Source organism: Fundulus heteroclitus, chromosome 23 (genome assembly GCF_011125445.2).
Source record: "Fundulus heteroclitus isolate FHET01 chromosome 23, MU-UCD_Fhet_4.1, whole genome shotgun sequence".
In the NCBI taxonomy this organism is placed as follows: domain Eukaryota; kingdom Metazoa; phylum Chordata; class Actinopteri; order Cyprinodontiformes; family Fundulidae; genus Fundulus; species Fundulus heteroclitus.
In genome coordinates this window covers 30,089,744-30,106,887 of record NC_046383.1, presented here as the reverse complement: position 1 = coordinate 30,106,887, position 17,144 = coordinate 30,089,744, and the positions used below count along the sequence as shown (strand labels likewise).

At 40.6% G+C, this 17,144-nt stretch overlaps 1 long non-coding RNA gene across 2 annotated transcripts; it reads left to right on the top strand.

Moving 5' to 3' along the window:
* Window positions 1-3,536: 3,536 nt before the first annotated feature.
* LOC118557441 lies at window positions 3,537-4,136 on the top strand. 2 transcript variants are annotated; one of them, XR_004927870.1, is made up of 3 exons: window positions 3,537-3,581; window positions 3,653-3,978; window positions 4,047-4,136. It is a non-coding gene; the product is annotated as an uncharacterized LOC118557441 (long non-coding RNA). The 2 variants fall into 2 exon arrangements; XR_004927869.1 differs by lacking the exon at window positions 3,537-3,581 and having other exon boundaries at window positions 3,594-3,978.
* Window positions 4,137-17,144: the final 13,008 nt, after the last annotated feature.

The window sequence follows — 17,144 nt, the reverse complement described above, 5'->3', positions numbered from 1 at the left end:
GTCAGTTTCCGAGTGTCTCCAAAATGAAAAGCCAAGACCTCCAACAATTATGACAGAGTTCAGCATTTTACTTGATCCAAACATAAAAAAACAATTAGTCTGTCTTCTTGTGGTTAGAGAAGTCAGGGAGAGACTCTAATTTCTCATTGTTTCTTGGTGATGAAGAACAACCTTCAACAACAATCACAGGTTCAGAGAAGATGGTGGATTTACAACCACAGAGGATTCCCCCTTCAGGTTGACCTCTCTATAAAAACACTTCCCAGGAGTCTGTGTGTGTGTGGGGTGGATCTATCTCTTTCGAGGTTGTCTTCGCCTCCTCATGGACTCAAGTATAGATTCTGTGTTGAAAGCAGCCAGAGGAGCAGCATCGTCTTGCACCAAGGTGGCCTTACCAGTTGCAGCCTCTCTGTCTTAGATGTCAGTAAACCCAAGACATTTAGCAAGGGGTGCATCGTGAGCTGGTGAAGAGGATACCACAGGGGGGTCTGTCTCTTGACTGATTGTTGGAAATGTCTCAGATACATTTCTCTTCAAGTCCCCCTGGACTTGACCAGAGAGCACAGGTGGAACTGGAGTCCGTGGAGCAGGATTACCTGGAAGTTCATCCAATTCAGGCTCTCGGACAGGTTTGGGATCTTGAGATCCTTTTTTTTTTCCTTGAGCATGAAATGTACCAATGAAGTCAGGCAGTGTTGAAGGAGTCTGTGTGATCAGAGGACCTATTGGCTGCTATACTGTGAAAGCCCCATTGCAACATCAACAGAAGTACTCAGCAGCTCTGCAACAAAGTTTGCAACGTTGTACTAAAGGATGTCAAGTGGGTTGATCTCTCTGAACTCTCTAATGTCAGACCGGACCATATCGTCTCTGATGCAATAAGAGACGGTGGTCTAAGGTTTCACACTGTGAACAGGGTTGGAACCCCTGTCTAAAGTAATCCTGGTGACCCCAACAGACAGCTTTCTAAGCACCAAGTAGCGCATGTTTAGGAGGAGGAAGAAAGAAGTAAGCAAAGGTTCTGCAGGACTTTGGGAATCACCTCCATCACTACATCTTGTGAACAAAGTAGACTGGAATCGGATATTATCACCTTTCTCTCTCAGAGTAATATATTCATGAGTTCTGTCCGTTACCTTAGCATAAGAGATCGTTTAGATGACACGATGCATCAAATCGAACTTTCGTTAAGAGTCTGTTTAATAAAATCTGCAAAAAACAGCAATAATTTATATATTTTGAATATAGATAAATATCCATAAAATAACGTGGATTGAAGCCGCTGTATTGATAGATTTGCAATAATTTTATAAGCTGAGATATTCAGAGTGTCAGCTCGAAACACAAAGTGATGACATTTTACTTTATCAAATGCAGCCTCAAAGGGAGCAGAGATTCCTGTGTCCTATTTGTGCTGGTCCCAAGCCCGGATAAATGCGGAGGGTTACGTCAGGAAGGGCATCCCGCATAAAGCTTTGGCCAGATTCACCATGCGATTCCAGAACATGATCTCCATACCGGATCGGTCGAGGCCGCCTTTGGTGCTGATAACCAGCAGGGTGCTGGTGAAAATTGGTCAAGTGTAGTTCAGCAAAGAAGAAGGGGAGGAAAAGGAGGAAGATGTGTCTTTAGGCAAAGAGAGAAGAGGATAGGCGAGTGTCTAGGAATTAGAGCATGGATTTTGAATGCTGACACTATCACAGGAATAGCTAGAAATGATGCAGAGGATAAAAGTAAATGTCCTGTACTTGTATAGTACTTTATCAAGTCCGATAAAGTTCTCTCTGGAGGAATGACGCTACATTCAGTCATTCACCCATTGATGCACACTGTCACACTACATTGTAGCTACATTGTAGCCACAGCAGCCCCAGAAGGTGGACATACTAAGGCTTTAGGAGACCAGGTGGAAAAGTAGCAAGGCTAAGAGCTTAGAAACAGGATTCAAAGGAGAAGTTTGTCAGGAATGTTCTGGAGGTGAAAAGAGTGTCAGATAGGGTGATGATTCTGAAGCTAGATTAACTTACTCCATGTGTATTCAATACACAGCTTCCCAGTCTGGAGAGGCTCAAGACTTTAGTAAACTCAAAGCTTTAGTGAAAGTGGTTGTCAAACGAACACTGCTGAAGATGTCTTTTCAGTATTTATATAAATAAGACAATTAGGCAAACAGTAAGGCAAAACATCCATGTTGAATAAAAAGTGGTTAAAAAACAGTAAAAGACAGTGAGAGAGAATGAGAAAGAGAGAGATACAGAGACAGGGTAGCAAAGAAAGAAAAGAAAGAGAGCAGGGATCAATGAAGGTATCGTTTAAATAATCTCATAATTTTACAGAATAATCTAAAAGTTTATCTTGCACCCAAAAATTGTATTCAAGTAAGAGTAGCAGTGCTACTAGAATGCTGAGAGCATTTTTTTTATTCAAGTAAATGTAAAAAATAGCCACACAAGAAATTACCGTATTTTTCGGACCATAAGGCACACCAGATCATAAACCGCACTAAATATTGTGTGTAATACCAAGTGTGTAATATCACTCCGCCTCTTCACGTACACAGCTCTCTCCTGAGAGAGAGAACTGTCTGTCTCTTTTGGGAGGACAGAGTAGTTGGACTATACTGCCCGGTTTCTTAACTTCTATATTGAATTAACGTACTAGGTTTATTGTTGCTAGAGCGTACTCCGGCTATGGGTTGCCTAAAGGCTCCCACATACTCAGGCATACTTTGCACATAGTCTGAGGTTGGTGGACTCAGCGCCTACTCTCTGCGGACGTTTTACCCTTCATAGTCGAGCGTACTGTTGCCTTCATTTCTTGTGGCAAATTCCTACAATTCCCACACTTTCTACTAGTGGGATGAAGCGGCGGAACGGATGGTAAAATGTGTGATTAGCTAGCTGCGCACCTAGAGCCGTTTCTTTTCCAGCAGGCTCCCACCTGTCAGTGAGAACAGAGAGGGACTGTGATGCCGCGCATCCTTTGCGACCGCCTGCTTGGAGCAGGTAGGTGTATCAAGCTCAGTGTCACATATAAAACAGTTCTATGTAATGACTTCTTGCCTCTTAGAAGTTTACAGTATGAAACCACATACGCGGTCGTAAATATCGAGCTGTCCAAGTTGTATCTGTATGCACAGAGGCCGCTTCGAGTATGCGCGGACCTCTGCGGAGTGAACTACACCCGAGTACGTCGGGGCCTTTACACGAATGCACTTCTAGTTTAGACATTACAGTCAGGCAGTCTTGCACCATACATTTTTGTGAAAATTTAAGGATTATTAGTGCGCCTTATAGTTTGAAAAATACAGTATTCTAGTAAGGGTAAACAAATATTTGGCAAAAAAAAAAAAGCTCCTTAAGTACTGACTAACCGATCATAACATCCAATTTGTTTTTTTAAGTTATGTAATCAAACTGTCAGGGTTCTCTGTATTTGCCTGCTCTAACTCTGCTCCTCAGGTGTGTCTAGTTGGTTGTGGGGGCGTGGTCCACACCTGGAGCTCGTTGGAGGCGGCTTCCTCTGGCTTCTTAAGCAGGGCAGTGACAGATGGAAGACGCCAGAGCCTTAAACCAGTCGTGGTACGACGTGGCCTCTGACCAAGCTCCTGGAAAACCTGTTCGTAATTTTGACTCTCCTGTTTTTGTCATAGTTTTTGTGCTGGATGCACTTACCTGCCTTGACGTTCCGTCCCAGAAGGTTCACCAGTATCACAAGGCTCAGATTCTGCTCTGGCGCTCCCCCTCTTACTCACTAGAGGTTACCCAGCTGGGCTCGAGGTCCCCTACCTGGATACTGGTGTTCCCACTTCAACTCTGGTCAATCCATCTGTCACTCGACCCAGCGGAGGCTAGCTCTGGATCCCTCGTCAGCCGCTGCTGCTGCCCTCCAGCCACCAGCCACCTACTCCATCTAGAGCAGGCTCACAGGGTTTCCCCGACACTCACTCCTTCCCGGTTAGGTCCGCCCGGCTAATGGGTAAGCATAGCATGTTCTGACTGGTACTGGATTCTAGCCGTCGATCTAACTACTCCGTTCTCTTGCAGTCTCCTCCGCCTCGACGTTCAGACCTCGCAGCTGCAGTCATTATTTCGTCTTTTGTATTTGCACATTTCCTAATAAACTGTTTAAATCTATCTGCTGTCGCCTGGTCGTATCAGCATGTGGGCAAAACATCTGAAAACCATGACACAAACACACAAAAATTGATAGATGTGCACAAATTCTGGTGATTTAAAGGCTAGAATACAAAAGATTAAACAAACTCACCCTAGTAAAGGTATATTTGTTATTGTATATTCAATTGATCTCCAAATGTCTCAGTAGGTACAACAAAGCTTGTCTTCAAACAGGAAGTCCTGCTCTAACATAAATGTAGGTGTGTGTCTCTGGTGCATTTTTGGTTAGAACAAGTCTATTCTTCATTCAGTGAAGTTACTCATAGTGGGTAGAGTAGCAAGAACCTTTACTCAAGAGTAGCAATATTTTACTACAAAGTAAAAGTCAAAAGTACACTGCAGTAAAACAAGTCCTAAAAAGTATTTTTTTTTTAAAGTTACTCAAGTAAATATAACCTAGTTACCCACCTCTTCCAATGACTAAACATCAATTTTGGCAATAATGAAATTCACCTCTCCAGTTTCACCTATTTTGAGCTCCTTTTAGAATGAGACGTTTTTAGGACACTGTCACTTTTACACAAATGGCCCGTAACTTTATACTTGTGAAAATGGCTGCAAACAGATGCACAATAGTTAAAAAAAGGTACATTTTTGACCCTGAGTCAGACCCAGGAGCTGAAGAACTGTGGCCTCCTACACAAACAGTAAAATGCAGCAACAGTTTCTGAATAATAAGTAGCCAATTCCTACAGGGCTACCTTAAGGAGAGCTCTAGAGCTACGTCGAATAGCCACATCTGTACATTGGTAAACTATCCTGTTTTGTCTTCTCTACTACCTAAAACCTTCTGTTTGTGAGTGTTATGTTTTCATAAAGTGTTGGTTTGTGTAAGATACAAGGCGGCATTTTGCTTGTTTAAGGTCAGAAGAATCTGAGAAAAAAAAAGCGCTAACGTCCTATATGTGATTTTCACTGCAAATTAGCATCATGCTATCCGTTAACTGTCTGTGTCTTTTCAGCTGTTGGAAAGTGTAAGGGAATTATATGCACGTTTTCCGGCATGTGTTACTGCCAGTGTTAAGTTGTGTATGGGATTTATTCCAATAATAATTATAAATCCAATGTAAGCTGTGATATAAAAGTAAAGTGTTACATTTTTATATGTAACAGTTTTACTTGGTTTGCTAGGCTACTGGTGACAGTACGTGTTTTGGAACACCTGTTGCTGACAAAAGCTGTCCCAAATATCCCTGATTTCAGTTTTGTTTTTGTTTTTTTTGATGGAGGAAAAATGTTGCATGCTGCAAGAGCTATTTCTCCTGTTCTGCCGCTGTCAAGACATAATGGAGCTGAGTGTGCCTCCCCTCGCCCCGTCAGCTTTGCAGGGCAAACAACCCCCTTGAAAGACAACATAGACAGGAAACGTCTCCGGTTTTCATTTGAGAAATCTGATCACTGTATGTACAAAAACTTTTGAGCTGTTTTTCTCTCTGACAAATGGCATACAGTGACTTCAGTGGATATTAAGGAGGGGGAGAAGGATTTATAGAGGTTGGTGAGGCAGAGAAACATGGAATGAATCTTCAGCAGGTTGGGATTGACATAGGAATGTACTGACTGGTGCAACAGGTGCATCAATAGGAAGATGGAAAGAGTACTCGAAAGAATTGATAAATGAGGAAAATGAGAGAGAACAAAGAGTACAAGAAGCCACCTGTGGATCAGGTAGTAGCAAAGCTTAGACTGCTGCATTAATGTGTGTGTTGCATTTTACTGCTTTAAATGTTTAAGCTCATAATGTTAAGTGGTTTAATGTACAGCGATACATCATTTTCAAGAAGGTCATGTTTGCAGTATAATTCAAAAGCTGGATGACTTTAAATTTCCTGCTTTTAAATTCTGACAAGAAACTGTTGTCTTTGGACCAGAGTCCTCAACAAATAAACTTCTTAATCAATCACCTAATCTGGATGCCATTAAATTGGCCTCTGGTAATTAAGTAAAAGTATTGGTGTTATTTTTGACCAAGACATTTAAATCCCATATTAAACAGGTTTCAACAGTTTCCTTTTTTAATATTGGCAAAATTAAAAATATTCTGTCCAGGAGTGACGCTGAAAAACTAGTCCACGCATTTGTTACTATTGTAATTCTTTACTATCAGGAAGAAGAATGCAGTTTAAAGTCTTCAGCTGATCCAAAATGCTGCAGCAAGAGTTCTGATGAAAATCAACGAGAGGGATCATATTTCTCCAATTTTAGCTTCCCTTCATTGGATTCCTGTTAAATCAAGAATTTAATTTAAAATTCTCCTTCTCACCTATAAAGCCCTTAATAATCAAGCTCCATCATATATCAGAGATTCTCTAAAAGTAGAATGGGAGGCAGATCCTTTAGCTATCAGGCTCCTCTCCTGTGGAACCAACTCCCAGTTTTGGTCCGTGAGGCAGACACCCTGTCTACTTTTAAGACTAATCTTAAAACTTTCCTTTTTGACAAAGCTTATAACTAGAGTGGCTCATGTTACCCTGAGCTACCTCTATAGTTATGCTGCTATAGGCCTAGGCTACTGGAGGACATCAGGGCCTATTTTTCTCACTCTACTGATTTCTACTGTTCTCCAGTCTACTGTTCTCCAGTTTTGCATTGCATTACATTGAAATGACTGTTGTCATTCCAGCTTTTAACTTTTTGCTCTCTCTCTTTTATCTTCATAGTAGGTACACCTGGTCTGACGTTCTGTTAGCTGTGACATCATCCAGAGAAGACAGATCACCCACTATCACCATCTAATGTAGAACAGATTATTGGATCAATGTGTGCTTCTGTGCTTTTTGTCTCTCTTGTTGTGTCTCTGCTCTGTCTTCTGTAACCCCCAGTCAGTCGAGGCAGATAACCGTTTATACTGAGCCTGATTCTGCCGGAGGTTTTTCCTCCCTTTTAAAGGGGAGTTTTCCTCTCCACTGTCGCTTCATGCTTGCTGAGTATGAGGGATTGCTGCAAAGCCATCAACAATGCAGACCACTGTCCCTGTGGCTCTACGCTCTTTCAGGAGGAGTGAATGCTTCTTGTCAAGGTAGACTTTTTAGCACACTGCCGATCATCATATCAATGTGTGTTTTTCTTTGCTTATAGGAACCAGCCTGGAAAGTGAGAAGCCCTCTGTGCAGCAATCTAAAGCCAGAGAGAAGATGGCATCAAAAGCGGATTTCTAGATGACCATTCAGGCTATGGACACTGACTTCATCGTGTATTACACACAATACTATCTCACCTCTTTTACTTCTTCCCTCTATGTATACGGAGTGTATATTATTGTACATTATCTTCTCTATGGTATCAGGTATATATTTTTCTGTGACTTTTTCCAATTATTTTAAAATGTTTTATTAATGAGAGCATTTTACACTCTGCAAAGAATAGGGAAATTCCTCTGTACTATATTGTTTGTGCATTTTTCCACTTCATGATTATTCAATATTTTTCCAATTATTTATTTATCCTCATTGCTAGAGCTGTACCTTTAACCCATCCAGCCGCTGAAACTAATTAATTTCCCTCTATGGGGATGATAGAGCTTATCTTACCTACATGTTAATAATTGTATAATTGTTAAATAAGTTTATGTGCTCATTTCCTCCTCTGTTTAGGTGGTGAATCAGCCAAACGGCTTTTTCTGTTTCCACCGTCTCTTAGGATTCCTTGTGAATACGGGCATCGGTCTTCATCCCCATCCTTAATGAACAGAATTAATAAAATATGAAACATCTATAACTTATGTCAAATAAACATAGGTTGTTAGTTTACTAAACTTTAGAAAATGGGTCTTTTAAAGGAAAAAAATGAGGCAGGAAAACTACACTTGTACTATAGTTGCCTTCTTCCTTGTTCCTTCTGGAACCCTCCAGATGGCTGCACTGATGGGTAACATGTTCTCTATTATGTTGCCTTCTATGTAAACTGTCAGGTTTCCCCTCTTTTTTGCTCGTTTGTCTGAACACCCATCCACCCTATTCTGGGAGGCTTTCCTGGATTTTTGACCCCTGCCTGTCTTCTGTATTCTGTATTCTTATTGGACTTGTGCTTTTCTAGATGCTGACCTTCATCTTGATTTTTGACTACCCATTTTTGATTGTGGACTTTCTGTTTGTGAACCAGCCTGACCTGAACAAAGTTTGATCCTAAACTTTGGGCTCTACTTTGTATGTTTGTCAAAACAAAATTAGACTTGTAAAAGTGTCAGTTAAACAGATCAGTTGCCATGTTGATGCTATGTTTTTGTTTTTATTGTAACTGTGCACCCATTGGGGGAAAAAAAGGTCTGAATTGAATGAGACACTGTTAACTAATCTTACACAGTGGCTCAGCTTCATTAGCCAGGACACTGCTTAATAAAGCAACCGCTTGACTGGCAGCGTTTTTTTTAACTGTGTCTGTTATACAGACATAAACAAACAGACAAAAAGGACACACTGGTGACTTGGCGTTAACTTATGACAAGTTTACAATTACATGTTGTATATATAAGTAAGTTACTATTTTTATTTTTTTATTCATTTGATTTGACAGGGACAATACCGTTAAACATGGTTACAAAACAACACTTGCACTTAATGCGATGCACAAAGAGTTTATGGCCAAAGCTAATTGACAACTCCTGTCCTTGGTTGGGCCTTTCTATACAAAAAGGATACACACACACATCACTAAATCTAAAATAGTTTAACTGAATGTTGAGCTAAAAAATTATGAACTATGTCACTGGATTAAGAAATTTGCACAGAATATTATGCATTCACCAACATATGTAACTTAACCTCCTGATTGTCTGTGAGGCAGTTCTTCTTCTTCTTATGACAGCCGATCACAGAGGACAGGGACTGTAAACAATAGTGTAGTGCTATGCAGCTGACTGGATCTGCCCACCTGCTGGCAAAAAAATTAAATAATCTGCTCGTTTACATTTGCGCGGAACCTACGCTCATGTGATATTTGACATGATTATACCACCATGAACACATGAAGGAAAACCTAGAGATGGAGGTTTGCCCTGGAAGAGAGAGGAAGAGGGGTTAGTTGTAGCAAGACAGAATACATGTGTGTGAATGAGAGGGCCCCAAATGGAGCTGTGAGGTTACAGGGAGCAGATAAAAAAAAAAAAGGTGGAGGATTTTAACTACTTAGGGTCGACAGTCCAGAGCAATGGCAGGTGTGGAAAAGAGGTGAATAAAGATGTCCAAGCAGGTTGGAACAGGTGGAGAAAAGTGTCAGGTGGGTTGTGTTTAAAAAAAAAAGAGTCTCAACGAGAATTGAATTCAATTGCTTCATTTATTTGCGACAGACTGGCGACCTGTCCAGGGAGTACCCCGCCTCTCGCCCTTTGACAGCTCGAGATAGGCACCAGCACACCTCGCGACCCCATAAGAGATAAGCGTGTTGGAAAATGGATGGATGCTTGATTTATCCCCATGGGGGACCCATGTTTATCAAGAAAGACAAACAGGTGACTGAGCCCACTACCACAAAGGTGCTGCCTTTTTGCAGAGTAGATAAAATCATACATTGGGATGCTTGATGGGGAAAAGTGCATTTTTTGCACTGTCTCTCAACAGGGACATTATGAGGATGCAAGAAAATGAAAGGAAAGGTGTGCAAGATGGTGGTGAGACCATAAATTATTTATGTTTTCGAGACAGTGGCACTGAGGAAGAGACAAGAGGCAAAGCTGGAGGTCGCAGAGATGTTGAGGTTCTAATTGGAGTGACAAGGATAGAGGGACAGCTGATGTTAGATGTTTTGGAGATTAAACCAGAGAGGACAGACTGAAATGGTTTGACCATGTATAGAGGAATGGATAGTGAGTACATCAGTAGAAGGATGCTGAGGCTGGAGCTGCCAGACAGGAAGCCCAAAGAGGAGATTTGTGGATGGAGTGAAAGAGGACGTGAAGGTAGTTGGTGCGAGCGAAGAAGATGCAGAAGATGGAGACAGATGATTTGCTTCAACAACCCCTGAAAGGGGAAAGACAAAAGAAGAAGAAGAGTTTGGCTAGAACTAATGTTTAGTCCTATAGGTTATCCTATGCAAGCAAGTCTGCTTGTTTCCACTATTAGTTTCCTGTTGAAGTTTTCTCAAAAGTTAGACCGTACCTCTGCAGTATCTGAAACTGACTCATTTGAAAAGATTTTTAGGAGACAATTCACGAATTTCAGAGACCAATATGAAACAAGTCGTGCTATGCTAGAGAAATTAAGAGATACTATGCAGGCAATGACAAACATGAATCCACTTCCCGTATGCACAAATGAAGCATGGTTGCCATTATAATGTACATTAAATCTGTCACGAGATGATGTTAAGATGATATCCTTCATATTTTCATTGGTTTTAGTCATTTCCAAGTTTCACACTGCTTAAAAGAACATAAAAGTCACAAGAGCTTTCATTTCTGAAAGCACCTCTTTTATGTCCTCCTCTGAAACAAAAATCCGCCTGAAATTAAATAGTAGCCCCATGGCAGCACCTAGGGGTTCTGTGCTTTGCTTAAGACAGAGTCGACTCAGAGGTGATTAAGGTGTTAAATGCTCCACGCCGTCACAGGCTCAATTTGGAAATCCTTTGCTTTAATTTTCTTTTCTAAGACAAACCTGTCCGTGAACTTTAGCAATCAAACAAGATATAAATTACACACCTCCCCACTGAAACTCTAATTATGGTGTTTAGTATTTATACTTTTTAAAGTTTTCTATACTTTGACAGGTTACAATCACACACTTGACTGTATCTTACGGGGTAGATCAAAGGAAAAGAGGACATAAGAGTGAAGTGAAACAAAAGGGATAAATTGATTTATTTTTCTTTGTTTTTTTCCCAAGTGATAATCTCAAATGTCTATTTTTATTCAGTAATTCAAGCTGCAAGTCTTTTGGAGTGTGGCCCTGTCAGCTTTGCCAGAGGCTATTCAACTTTGCAAAATAGCTGAAGCACAATATATTGGATGGAAAGCGTTTGTGAACATTATTGTGCTGGATCTAGACTAGACTTTGACTGGGCCATTCCAACACATAGAAATGCTTCTATTGAAACCATTCCTCCATAGTTCTTGCTGTAAGTTTAGGGTTGTTGTCTTGCTGGGTGGCTTAATTTAAGTCTTGGGCTTTTTGGATTGTTCCATTTTGGATTGCTCTGGGATTGCCATGAATTGCCATGAATTTAGCTCTATCCACTAGGACTAGCTGGAAGTTGGCTGAAAGATCTCAAACCCATCATGTCCTCAAGATCGATCTAAATCTATTCAAGAACAGACGAGAGACGAAGTCAATGACCTCTATCAAGCCTCAAGCCTGAATGGTTTAGAAAGCCATTTAAAAGATTTTCAGACTTCATTTCAGCTAACCACATTGGGAGCCATGATTCACATAGGGAGAAAACATAGTGGAAAAACTTCATGGGGATGACTGCCCAACCAAGATTATTTAAAGAATGCTCTGATGACTCATCCAAAGGGGTCACTGAAGAACTCAGAGAATGATCTGAAGCAGTGAAGGCCTCACTCATGTTGTACTACAACAATACATTTGGTTTGGCTACAAATAATAAGTGCCTAAGGCAATTATCAACAAAATTAGTCATTTTAATAAGAAATACCAAGTCAGGGCACCACCTGATTATCAGTAACAATAGCCAAAAGTTGCCTGTCTGTGTCAATTATAGCTTTTTGAATCCTGTATGAAGTGTGCTATTAAAGAGCATTAGATGATTGACTCAATTTGCGCTCTGGTGTTCTTAAACAGTCAGTACTGCACACACATACACACAGAATAAACACAAACAACGTCCCTCCAAACACAAGAATTTCTTAACAAAACACTTCAACTTCCTGTTAAATCACGTTAATAAACAGACTCTCTCAGTAAGCTAGTGACCTTCAATTAGACTACAATAAAACAAATTAAAAGAACAAGCAGAATAATCTGCAGAAGAAAGGAACATACAATAGAACTGAAGACGACAACCAATAAAACGATGCAGTGATATTACAGTTCAGTGTTTAAGAACCATGGTTTGTTTTGAAGAATTTGGACTGAGGTCTGGCAGTTAAACACTGCACACAAAGTAAAAACACAATGACATGAACAATATTTAAATTGCTTTACCCTAGACTAATCCCCCCGATGAACAATGCAAGACATCCGATGGGGAGTTGAGGGGCAACGGCTCCCGGTCCAGCCGCTGGAGCAAGGGTCTGCTCACCGTCGTTTTCTCCTCGATGCAATCAGTGGAACGGCTGCCGGTAAAAGAGAGAGAATACTGCCGGGCACAGGAGATTTGTTTTTCTTTGATGTCACTGGGATCCAGCTGCGAAACTCTTCCTTCCTGGTGGCTGTCATGGAAATTGTGTATGTTAAACCTGGGCATTCTGGGACTTTATGTGTACTTCAGTTCTTGTTCTCATGGCTGGATCCCAACACTTACCTTAGACAAGGTCCATGTGCATGATTCAACAGCAACAAATTACCCAACAACTGGCAAATATGGCATCAATGGGAGGAATGAAATAAAATGTTTGGATGATCCCCTGACACTTTTGGGAAATATTTTGTGGACTGACAAGACAAAACTTAATGCACACAATTATTTTCAAATATTTTTGGACTTGAAGGTGTGTTACATCTGGTGAAAAACTAACAGTTTCCTAAAGAAGAACATTACAACCAACAGCCAAACACAGCAGTGGTAGTGTAATGATCTGGGGCCGATTCGCTGCAAACTGATGAAACCATGAATTCTGCTCTCTGCTAGAAGATCTTGAAGAAAAATATCCAGACATCAGTTGGTGATCTTAAGCTCAAGCGCACTTGGGTTATGGCAAAGCAAGACAAGGCAAGTTTATTTGTACAGCACATTTCTCAAGACAATTCAAAGCGCTGAACATGAACAGAACAAAGAAAATCAACATTACAGAAGAAAGTACTCTGCAGTGGAGTAGTAGCAGTGGGTCAAGAAATAAGACAAGTTGGACTACAAACTTCAACATTGACATTCAAAGGCAACTCTAAACTAATAGGTTTTCAACCTTGATTTAAAGGAACTCAGGCTTTCTGCACTTTTACAGTCTTTTGGAAGTTTGTTCCAGATAAGTGGAGCATAGGAACTAAATACTGCTTCTCCATGTTTGGTTCTGGATGTGCAGAGTAGGATTAAGCCAGAAAACCCCAGTGGTCGGGAGGGTTGATACACTGATAACAAGTCTGTGATGTATTTAGGTGCTAAGCTATTCCATGATTTATAGACTGTCACGATTTGTCTTGGATGAACCCGGACACAGCACACACACAGCACACACACACACACACACACACACACACACACACACACACACACACACACACACACACACACACACACACACACACAGAGCTGGTTTCCAGAGTTTATTGAAACAGCAGGAAGTGGATGATGAAAAGCCAGAGTCATTTTACCAGACGGGGTTGTAGGGTGCAGGAACTGGCAGATGAGAACAGACCGGAGAAGACAGAGCAGGACCGGGAGACGAACAGGAACTGGACAGGCATGATGTTCTGAAGACTGAGTACGAACCGGTAACCAGGGACAGACTAAGGTGAGTTTATATAGTGGTGTGAGCAGGTGGAATGAGTCCATGGTGATTGCAGCCTATCAGGTGTTCCTAATCAGGGCTGCACTGGAGAAGGAGCCAGAAATGTTCAGAGTGCAGCCTTCAGGCTGCATCATGACATAGACTAACAGAAGTATTTTAAAGTCTATTCTCTGAGATACAGGGAGCCAGTGTAAGGACTTTAGAACTGGGGTGATGTGCTCTACTTTCTTATTGTTAGTGAGGACGTGGGCAGCAGCGTTCTGGATGAGCTGCAGCTGTCTGATCCACTTTTTAGGCAGACCTGTGAAAACACTGTTAAAGTAATCGATTCAACTAAAGATAAACACATGGATTACTTCTTTCCAGATCCTTCTGAGACAAAAGCCCTTTAATCCTGCCAATATTTTTTAGGTGATAGAAGACCGACTTTGTAATTGTGTTTAGATGCTTTTAGAGGTTCAGGTCAGAGTCCAATACTACTCCCATATCAATGGTTACAAGGCGAGGCAAAGTTATTTATATAGCACATTTCGGGACAAAGACAACGCAAAGGGCTTTACATGATTAAAACATAGGAAAATAAATACAGAAATACTAGCTGAAGCTGTGTGCCAACTCTTGATCGCACCTCTATTGGTACAAAAATTATTACTTCAGATTTGTTTTTATTCAACCGTAGAACATCTTGGCACATCCATGCATTAATTTATTCTAAGCATTTACTCAGAGCTTGAATGGGTTTATAGTCACCTGGTGACATGGCGATGTAGAGCTGTGTGTCATCTGCATAGTTTTTGTTTGTTTTTTGCGATCTGAACTAGGCAGAGCATGTAGATAATTAATAAGGGGGAACCCAAGATGGACACTTGGGGAACCCCACATGTGATTTTTGTGGTCTCTGATGACCCATTGACACAAAAAAGTGCAGTAGGACAATGATCTAAAATAAATAAGTAAGTCTACCTCCATCTGGCTCAGCACAAGGAGAAGGTTTTGGAGAGGCCTTGTCAAAGCCCATATTTAAATCCCATTGAGATGCTGTGACATGACCGTAAACAGACCATTTCTACTTAAAAAAAAACTGCCAATGAGTCTGAATTAAAACTATTCTGTAAAAAAGAGTGGGGCAAAATTCAAATAAACTCAGGATTGAAAGTTTTAATTTTGATGCGATTTACTAAATGAAAGGTTGGAGCAGGAGGCTGTTCTACACTGACATGATCATGTAAACCTACTTTCAACTGGCATTCACCTGTTATAAATATGGCTGTGCTTCAGATTTCCAGCAGAACATTTGCTCACATAGTGATGATAGGAAACATGGCGTCAGAACTGAGTTAAAGAGTAAGAGGTCAAAGTGTTTTCGAAAGCCAAGGGATCTCTTTAACACCTTGGAGAAACTGGATCTCCTTTAAGTCATGGTCAGAAACTGAATATAAGTTTCAAGTGAGATAATTTATAATTACAAATGTGTGAAGGAGAAGAAAAAAAAGTCTGGCGCTATAAATCAATTAAGCTTCTTTAGCTGATCGAGATCTGGATTCATGACAGTCAACAACATTTTAATACCGCCCTGAATCCTTCTGTGTTTCCTGTTCGCCTCCTTACACACACTCCCTCCGCTGCTGGTTTAAACCACTAACTTTGACTCGGCTCCGAAAAGGAATTTTTTCCATCATCTGTGAAATGCTGAATGGAATTTTGCCCTTTTTTTCCTCTCAGTACGCTCATAACTTGTTAAATCTCTAAGCGAGCAAACTGTTCAGCCATCAGTCTTTATAGCATGTGGTCGTTTTCGGTCGCCCTTGTTGTGTTTGGCTCGGCTCTTTCGGAGACCTTCAGTCTAGTCGCGATGTTAAGATGAAAGCCCATGTTTACTTCAGAAAACAACACAAATAGAATCTCCCACTACTTTTTGCTTTGTGCCGTTGCCATATTTTACACTACAACAATGTCCTGCTGGAGGCCTGAGGCACACCCACATTTATAGCAGGTGAACAATGGCTGTGGGTGCATTTCCCTAAGCAAAGCTCTGCGTTAGAGTTCCCTTTCAACGCGTGCTTAGGTAGACCGGATAAAACTTAAGGGAATCTGACCTTATGTTCAAAAGGGGATGGCATGGTCAAGCAACAGATTTGCTTAAATTTGACTCCTGGCCTAAATCTAGCGCTGAATCCTAAACATTTCTTTATTTTATTTCACACATTTAAACTTGTTCCTATTTGACAAAGATCCAAACCCTAGAACTTGTGGTGTTTTGTAAAAGTATTCACAGCCCTTCAATTTGTCCACAGTGTATTATTATTTGATTTTATGTGGTGGGCCAGCACAAAGTAGAGCATATTAGTGAAGATTAAAAAAAAACAAAAAACAAAACGCTACATTGTTTTCTAAAGTTTGAAAAGAACAAAAATTTAAAAAGAACAAAAGTCTGAAAAGCACGGTAGGCATATTTATTTAGACCTCCTTACTCTGATAACCATGAACAAAAATGCAGTGCAACCTATTGGCTTCAGAAGCCACTAAACTGCTAAATCGAGTCCACCTCGGGTTTTATTTAATCTCGCTATAAAACAGTAAGCCTTTCAGTGAAGCTTGAAAACGTTTGTTAGAAAGAATTAGTGAACAAAACAAATCATGAAGCCACAGGAGCACAGCTGGTGTGTCAGGTCTGTCTGGAAGTTTAAAGTATGGTTAGGTTCTAAAACAATATTCCAAGCTTTGCACCGTTCGTTTAGCTCAATAAGAAGAAGAGAGAGAATGGCACAACTGTACACCTACTAACACAAAGCTGTACACACACACAAGCATTTCTTTCATGAATTCCACCATGGTGAGATTTATTTCATTAAATTGTGCATCTTTAAAGAAACCAAAGAACCACAATTTTTATGTCTTCTTTTTTCACATCTCCAAACTGGGTTTCAAAGAATCTGTAGAATTTGTCTACAATAATTAAGTCCATGTTGGACCAGCCTATATATGGCAATGTCCATGTTTGTCTCAAACAACAACAACAAAACATGGAAGATGTACCTCTAGTGTTTTAAGAAATAAAGTATTTCATGTTGTATTCAAGTTTCCTTGTCCTGGGTAGAAAAACCAAGAGAAGTTACAGATTACAGCTAGAGAAGGATTTTGATCCAGAGCTGATCAGAATCAGTCCAGATACCTAGAAAACATCGAAACAGCATGTAATTTGGTCTAGATTTGGAATCTCAGATTAGATACCAACTTCCTTATTAGCTAGCCATGGTGTACAGTCATCTATTCATACAATACTTTACACAAACAGGTAGCCGCCCACACGCTAGTGGCTGGATATGAATAAAAGCAGAAAAAGAAATTTGTATGGTGGGAACTGGGGAAAAATGTGTCTGTCTCTCTTTTTCTAGCATTCCTGT